A 7,547-nucleotide genomic window follows, 5' to 3' on the forward strand; every position below is an offset into this window, starting at 1 on the left:
CATGCTAAAGAGCCGCATGGGCTCTGGAGCCGTGGGTTGCCAACCCCTGGTATAGGGGGTTGGCTCGGATGGTTATGCTCTTTTCGCCCCTGGGTGTCAGTCAGAACACAGGAGGGAAGACGTGGCTCAGTTTTGATTGCTTTACTGAATTATTGGCAAAAAATTTTTATAATAAATAACCATAAATGAAATACTCTCGGCAACACACAAACGTAAGTCATCGATCGAGACAACAAAATATATTTGCTGGCGAACATTTGTCTCCGTGCCGCTGCGTAACGGCTACTCGTACGATGCGAGGTAAGCTTAAAGGAGTGCGCCGGAGCTGTCAATCAAACGGCGCGCACACGAAGCAAACCGCGATCGGACAAACAGCACAACGGTGGACAGTATCCATCCATCCATCCATCCATCCATCCATCCATCCATCCTCTTCCGCTTATCCGGGGTCGGGTCGCGGGGGCAGCAGCTCTAGGAGGGAGTCTCAGACTTCCATCTCCCCAGCCACTTCATCCAGCTCATCCAGGGGGATCCCAAGGCGTTCTCAGGCCAGCTGAGAGACAGTCTCTCCAGCGCGTCCTAGGTTGTCCCCGGGGTCTCCTACCGGTGGGACATGCCCGGAACACCTCCCCAGGGAGGCGTCCAGGAGGCATCCTGATGAGATACCCGAGCCACCTCATCTGGCTCCTCTCAACGTGGAGGGGTAGCGACTCTACTCCGAGTCACTCCCGGATGACCGAGCTTCTCACCCTATCTCTAAAGGGAAACTCATTTCAGCCGCTTGTATCCGTAGACAGTAGTAACAATGAAATGTATATGCTCACTTTGTGTCAAAGACGCACATGATCACAGCAACATAGTCAATACCAGCAACCTTTAATTTACCGCTGCGCACAACTGAAAATCGATATAATGTGTAGACCCCGGATATAAGACGACCCCCACTTTTTCAGTCTTATTTCAATGCAAAAAACATCGTCTTATATTTGGGCCAAAACGGTATTAAACGTTAGGAAGTTCTAAACATCAAAACGCGCAATGCTGATAACATAGAACAACAGACAATAATTTATAATGAATGTGTAACTCAATATATATCTTAATCATCACATGCATTAGTTAACAAGATATAATTACCCATCGGTTGTCTGTGTCATGTGTAGCTTCCCCACAATAAAAGCACAAGTTAGATAAATCATCTGTGAAAACAAAGACAGAAGCAGTGCTATAGTACTTCCCTGTGTAAAACTTAACTGAGTTGTATATAGCACTGATAGCACAGTCACGACCATTCTTTGGGTGGCAATAACATCTCTTGGTTGCATATTACTTACCAGTCTCTAATAGAAGCGTTGTGGCAATTTGCAGCCTGTACCTATTAACATCATGTGCCTTTGCTGAGAAATATATTTCTTCATTTGAAAGAAGATGTTCTGCAAACTGAAAAAGACAATGTCAGATGTTTACAGTGCATAAAGAATGCTTTAAATGTTTGCCATCTTTAGCGTATATATCATACAAAAAAAAATGTTTTAGTCCTTTGTTGTATGAGGTCTAAATTTGTTTTTTTTTTAGTTTTGAGTAATGTTTGATTAGGTTTTTGCATAATTGAGTGATACGAGTTTGGTAAATCTAGTCTGTAAATCAAATGCATACTTTCAAAGCAAAGACACCACAAGAGGTTAAATCTTGTTGCCTGGGATGGGGGACTTGTGCATGAACGCCCTGAAATATAAGAGCCAGTACATATCAACACAAATTTCAAGTTTTATCCGTCAATTACATAATTTGTATTGATAAAAACAAAAACATAGTCCACTTTCAAAAAAAAAAAAAGCGCACATCTTCAGTTAAATGTTGATATCGCAATAGTACTCTGACTTTTAGAAACCTGATTCCAGCCATTTTTTAATGTCCATTTGAGACTCACCAAGAGGATCAAGTAGTGAAGGAATGGGGTCGAAATACAAAAAGTCCTGCCTAGCTACAAAAACAGATATGCTCAAACCTCATTGAATAAAGTACATAAGCAGAAAAGTATATTCACATATTAAATCGATAAAAGAAACATTTCAAGCATATAAATATACCTACACACCAAATCAATAAAGACATAACTAGACATTTTTGATAAGTGGTAGTGAGAAAGGTTTTTATAAACTTTATGATCTGATATATATTTCTGAGCACTTTGAAATAACAAATGTCTTTTGATATATTGCCTAAATAGCTTAATGACCCTTAAGGAACTGTGTAATGCATGCCTGATGTTTTTCTCTAAATCATGGACACGGCCAGAGACCGTTCAGTACTTGATTGTATCTTATGTTTTGACCAGGGCTGTGGACTCGGATTCGGACTCGGAGACTCGGACTCGGTCATTTTTGCCGGACTCGGACTCGGTGCTGATTTTGACCGAGTCCACCGAGTCCGACAATAAAAAAAACGTTCAATTTTATTTTCATCATGCTGCTGAGAATGCACATAGGTATACTGTCCACAGCCCTGCTTACGATCAATGCGGCCACGTTGAGTTGCACTTAGGCTAATGTTTACATTATGTACCAATGTCAAGGACGATTATGTCACCCAGCTTATATCATTATTTAGATTTCGATCTAAATTAGCCTTGAATAAAGACTAAGCAGTCACATGAATTAACAGAAAAAATGGACAGCCAGACTCGGAGGTCAAGAGGCCGGACTCGGACTCGGACACGGTGCAAAAATCCGACCAAGTCCACAGCCCTGGTTTTGACTAATGCTAGATGCCAGTTTTTGATTACTATTGAACGCTCTGCACAGAGGGAAATATTTTGCCTAACAAAGAAAAGATACGGTTGGAAGCATGATTAAACTAAGAATAAGCAAAGACATGAAGTATCAAAAGAACAAATTTTACATAGTCAGGGAACAGCAATAGATTAATGATGTCACAGCCAAAAGCTAACATAATTTCGTACAAAATGACAAAATTGAAAGAATGAGGTACGACAGTGTATGTCCAAGATTGGAGAAGAATGTTCACAGGAAGGTCACGTGGAGATAAAACCAGCAGGTGCCAGAAGGAGCCACCCAAAGACTCGGCCAAAGATGATCGCCAAGGCCGAAAGACGGGAGGGAAGACAACAGCCCCCACCGAGAACTCGGCCAAAGATGATCGCCAAGGCCGAAAGACGGGATGGAAGACAACAGCCCCCCCCTACACACGTATTGTACTTTCCTGAAGACATAGCTTTCTGAACAAGAATTGTGATTGAACTCAACCAACCTGTGTAAGTCTAATTTCTGCTTCAGTGTCTTAGCATTTTCCTAAATCTGAAGAAATCAAACGAGCACGCAGTGAGTAAATTGGATAACAGGTGATTGGCAATGGCTTTTGCCGTGAGGCGCAGATAGCACGCTCCCTAAATTGTGGACAAAATCCAACAGTAGTAAGGACCTTTTTTTCTCCTGGCATGATTTTTTATACACAAAGTATGAGGTTTTATTACTCATATGCATGAATTGTTAAATATTTTGCGCACAACTATATATTTGTTGATGTAATGTTACTCCCTCTTGTGGCAATTAAAACATTTCTTTACCGCCAACTTCCAATGATTATTGTCACAATTCGTCCCCGGGTGCTTTAATACATCTGTTACCATGGTTTCTGTTTGTGCTGTCCCTCCCCTCCTGTGTTACCTCAATCAATGTAACCACAGTCACCTGCCTCTTTTTACCTGTTTTGTATTTAAGTCCTGTCTGCCCCTCACTCCCTGTCGGATCATTGATGTCTTCACGTTTGATGTCGTTCTTGTTTCTGGTTTCTTGGTTCCTGTCTGTTGGTTTGTTCCCCTCATCCTCCCTTCCAACTACCTTTTCCCTCAATAAACCCTGGTCCAAGCTGCATTTGGTCGCCCTGCTCCATACCGATCCATGACAATTATGCTCATTGACAATGCCAACAATAAGCTTGTATTCCACTGGGTTGATCTAAATTAAACAGAAGAAAAAAATACGTCTGCCAATAATTTCAATAAAATGCGTAAAGAAGAAAATGAATGCCAATTGAGTTTTTTAATACAATTGTCTTAATAATGTTGTTGTCAGGCAGGGAACAAGGCGGAGGACTCGGATGCAGAGTCGTTTTTTCTCGGATTTATTCCAGCACACACACTGATCAAAAGTACAACTCAAAACGCCTCTTGCGAGGGAAACACGTGGCAAAAAGTTCAAACAAAAGCGTCGCACTGGGGCGAGACAAAAAGGCTATGGGGATCAAGGCACTAACAAAAAGCGTCGCTCGGTGGCGAGACAAAAAGGAGGAATCTTACTGAGAGCTCGGACGTCAAAGAATCGCTGGTGGTCGGGACGAGGCAAGACACACTGGCACAAGACAAGGGGAAGAGGCGGACTAAATACACACAAAAGGGCTGGGAGGCAGGTGCTGACAATTAGCGCCAATCACGCCGGTGCCACAATCGGGATCGGGGAAGACAAGACAACCAAACACCGAGGAAGGAAACACGAACTGAAACGGAAGGGATGACAAAATAAAACAGGAAGTAAAGTTACGACACCGACGAGACAGAAAACCGGAAAAATAAACGCGACCGCATGACAGTTGTTGGGCCACTAATTCAATTAATACTAATACAGACATACCTTGAGTCTCTGGCTCTTCCCATTCCATAAATTAGTCATTGCAAATGAGTCAATATAGGAAACCTTTTCCACACTGATTTGGTTGCGTTTGTTCACCGACAACAGGAGGTACACGTTTATAACCTGTAATTGAAATGGCAAACAAATTGAAACAGAAAATATTTTTTCCGCCCCAAAAAAATACAGTGCTGCCAATTAAGACTTGAAACAAAACAGTCAAACCAAGAAACCTAAATTTTAGATATGAAACCATCATTTTACCTCTGTCAGGATAGAGTTGAGCCAGGGCGACCAAATGCAGCTTGAACAAGGATTTATTGAAGGGAAGGGGGAAGGTGAACAAAGGAACCGCTGGAAAGAGGTTCACGGACAGCGAGCGGGAAACGGGATTCCCCTCGTACCAAGCGCAGACCAGGAAGAGGTTCTGACCGTGAGCCTACACACAAGACCCGGCGAAGACACAACAGGCGCGGAAACAAACGGGAAGAAACAGGAGACACCGACCGAGATGAAACACGCGGACAGGGTTTAAATACATGAGGGAGCAGGTGAGAGTCATTGCGGTAATGAAGGGGTGTGGCTGAGGGAAGTTGCCGGCTGAGTGTCCTCTGGCACGGGCGTGACAAGCTCAGAATTGGGTCCAACTTTTACAATGTCCCAAAAGAACAATTTGTACACCCTGATTTTTGATAGGAGAACATGGACGTGCTTTCCCTTCCAGGCATCTTGGACGTCTGCCAAAAATAAGTCAGTGTCAATGTGGTTCATTCCATAGCAGCAAGTGGTATTTATAAAAGACTTTGTGAGTACAAGACCTGTGCCACATATCATAATGTATGTCTTAACATATTTAGAGTTTTATCGTGAATACATCTTACATTTGTCTACATTTTACCTCGTTTGTCTAAAGGTCAAAGACAATCATGGTGGTGTTGAGGTATTAAGAGCAGGGGAAAAGGGAGCTGTGGCTGGAGGAGCTGTGGCTGATGGAGCAGTGGCAGAGGGGGTGGTGACTGGAAGAGCTGTAGCGTTCGAGAACTGGGACGTTCGAAAACCGAGGTTTGACTGTAAAATAACTAGATGCAGCTCACTGACATGTGCCGCTATTTGAGCTAATTTTAGAACAGTCCTGCGGGCGACTCATGCAGTCCTCACGGGCGACCTGGTGCCCGCGGGCACTGTGTTGGTGACCGCTGCTATAGTGTCAGCATTTAATTATAATGCGCTGTCATTTTAAAGCAAATTAATAAATGCATCAATATGACTTTGCTTTGAAATACCTGAGTGATAAAATGGATGGATGGATGAATGATGATCACAATTAAGTATAAAGTCTCCTTTGTAATATATACTCCTTGTAGCATGTAATGCTACCCAAAAAGAGGAGTTCCTTTGCATCGAGGTTAATGCAAAGAGCTCACGTAATTATATCGTTGCTTTTTGGTGAAGTGATTGAGTGTTCCGTCTGTACGACTGGTCTTTGAATGGACCCCGATTCAACGGCAGAACGCGAATGAACTTAAAGACATAAAATGAGAATAATCCTTTCTAAAAATCTAAATTGACTGATGCAAACCTGTGTTCTTCATGTTTGTATTGAAAACAACATAGTGCTGACGCCGTGCGACGCCGTAGGGCAAACCTGGGCAAATTACGGCCCGCGGGCCACATCCGGCCCTTTGTGCGTCCCTGTCCGGCCCGCATGAGGCCAATCGTAATTTAAAAAAAAAAAAAAAAAAATTGTGTCGTGCGTACAATACAACTGTTTCGCTTTTATTTTGAAAGGCGTCGCACTTCCGTGTAGCGTACGTGTATGTGAGCTGTGCATGAAGGTGAACAGTGCGAAGTAATGCTGCCCGAGAAACGTGTGCTGACCCTCAGAAAAGAAAAGTTGACAAGGAGCGCCGTGTTTTCAACAAGACATGGACTGCCAAGTATTTCTCTACAGAAAGAAAAGCTAAAGCCATGTGCCTGATTTGTGGTACACAGGTTGCTGTGTTTAAAGAATATAATTTGAGTCGCCACTACACGACCAAGCATGAGAAAAAATACATCTGTCTGATAAACAGGGCGCATCAGAGGCTGGCGCATTGCTAGCAAAACTGCAAGCCCAACAAGGACTTTTTATCAAAATTCACACCTGGAGATGGAGCGGCTTTGTCATTTGAGGAAAAGTTAAAGAAGTTAAGAATAAATTGTACTGATTAATAATTGTTTTTTATTTGACCTTTACACCACAATTTCACATAGCTTAGTATAAATATAAACAGAATAATTGTATTCTTCTAATTACCAGTACCAACTATTTAAAATAAATAATTTAGTGCATTTTACAATGGAAGAAAATTGAGCAGGTTTAAGTTATCGTAGGTGTAGCCCTCTGACACAACTCAGGTTTTTCCATGTGGCCACTTGTAAAAATTAATTGCCCACCCCTGCTCTATGGGGTTCAGGTCAGGGGAATTGGCAGGCCAATCGAGGTCAGTACACCATTTACTGGTGGTTTTGGCACTGTGGGCAGGTGCCAGATCATGCTGGAAAATGAAATCATCATCTCCATAGAGCTTTTCAGCAGACGGAAGCATGTAGTGCTCTAAAATCTCTTGGTACACAGCTGCATTTACTCTGGACTTGATGAAACACAGTGGACCAACACCAGCAGCTGACATGGCTCCCCGAACCATCGCTGACTGTGGGAACTTCACACTGGATTTCAAGCAACTTGGATTTTGCTTCTCTCCAGCCTTTTTCCAGACTCTGGTGCCTTAACTTCCAAATGAAATACAAAACTTGCTTTCGTCTGGAAAGAGGACTTTGGAACACTCTGGAATTGTCCAGTGCTTCTTTTCCATAGCCAAGGCAGACGCTTCTTCCGTTGTGTTGAGTTCAGAAGTGGCT

General features: G+C 42.8%; 1 long non-coding RNA gene across 1 annotated transcript; it reads right to left on the bottom strand.

Moving 5' to 3' along the window:
* Window positions 1–1,137: 1,137 nt before the first annotated feature.
* LOC148400130 (uncharacterized) lies at window positions 1,138–5,474 on the bottom strand. Its single transcript, XR_015857485.1, has 4 exons — window positions 4,911–5,474; window positions 4,650–4,772; window positions 1,335–1,440; window positions 1,138–1,199 (listed from the first exon to the last, which is right to left on the bottom strand). It is a non-coding gene; the product is annotated as an uncharacterized LOC148400130 (long non-coding RNA).
* Window positions 5,475–7,547: the final 2,073 nt, after the last annotated feature.

This window comes from Syngnathus floridae, chromosome 3 (genome assembly GCF_059516105.1).
Source record: "Syngnathus floridae isolate MCC-2025c chromosome 3, RoL_Sflo_1.0, whole genome shotgun sequence".
Lineage (NCBI taxonomy): Eukaryota > Metazoa > Chordata > Actinopteri > Syngnathiformes > Syngnathidae > Syngnathus > Syngnathus floridae.